This window comes from Cephus cinctus, unplaced genomic scaffold, assembly GCF_000341935.2.
Source record: "Cephus cinctus unplaced genomic scaffold, Ccin1 Ccin1_scaffold0055, whole genome shotgun sequence".
Taxonomy (NCBI): Eukaryota; Metazoa; Arthropoda; class Insecta; order Hymenoptera; family Cephidae; genus Cephus; species Cephus cinctus.
The window spans coordinates 5,196-6,451 of NW_014332799.1; positions in this window are offsets into that span (position 1 = coordinate 5,196).

Genomic DNA, 1,256 nt, shown 5'->3' on the forward strand with positions numbered 1-1,256 from the left:
TTTGGAACCTGGCGCCCAACAATACCTTAGGTATTTTCGAGAGTGAAATTTGTTAGCCCCTGGGTTGCCTGGAACGCGTAGGAATCGCGTAAGTTGTGCGCCGGTCGGTCTTGCATTTTCCGGTGAGGTTGATCGCGTAAAAATACGTCACAGTGTGTACGAGATCCAATTTCCAAAAGGGCACGGCACGTCACATATGCATATAGCGGACACTCATGACTTTACGACGTTTCCTGAAAACCCCACTACGATCCCACTCATCTCCGAAAAAATCATCCTTAACCAATCCTGACCCAGTAAATACTTCACCCCCATACAAAGTATCCCGCCGAAATTTTGAACACCCATGACTCAACTTCCTTAACCATCACGTACTCTTTTCCTAGCGATTTCCCTTAGATGAACCAATAGTAACAATCGTTGAACGTTTGAATAAGTTGCGCATGGCGCGCATCACGTGACTTCACAAGGAACATCACTTTAGTGCCCCCCCCCCCCACAAATTTTTATGAAACTCAACTATGTTGTAGCACTTGAAAATTTAAGAGACACGTGTTTTTTTTTTATCGACGGAAAAATGGTTTTAGGGGGTGAAATCAACCAAAGTTCGGTATGTCGAGGGGAGGTAATGCAGTTTCACGTAGAAGGAGTCGACCGATTTCAATGAAACAAAAACTAAGAAGTTTCTCATCGCGAGTAATGTAAAGTGCACCTAGATATTAAAAATAATTGTCTCTTGAGGGGGTTAACCACCTGTTGATTATTCTTTTTTTTTTTACCCTATTTAAAAAACTTACGATTGGAATTTAATGAAACGCGTACCATTTGAAAGAAGAAGTAAAATTAAAGTTTACATGTTCTTGCTATTTTGCGGGAAGTCACGTTTAAGGGAGTATACCACCCCCTGCGTACCGATGCATCAATTCCCGTACAGAACCACTTATCGCGAATTAGAAAAATAAAACGTGCGATTTTCATTGAAGATTATAATTATATATCTGTGAACTGTCATAGATTTAGTGATTTTTATATTTGAATGACGTAAGTATTTAAAAGAAGGAAAAAAAAGATGCTAGAAGTGAGACTCGAATCAGCAACCCTGCGATCACTAGGCTCGAGTATTACCCGGTAAGCTATGTACTCTGTTTGAATACTGTAACACATTTGGTTGGCTAAAGATAGCTAAAGGTCACCCCTCTCTCTCTCTCTCTCTCTCTCTCTCTCTCTCTCTCTCTCTCTCTCTCTCTCTCTCTCTC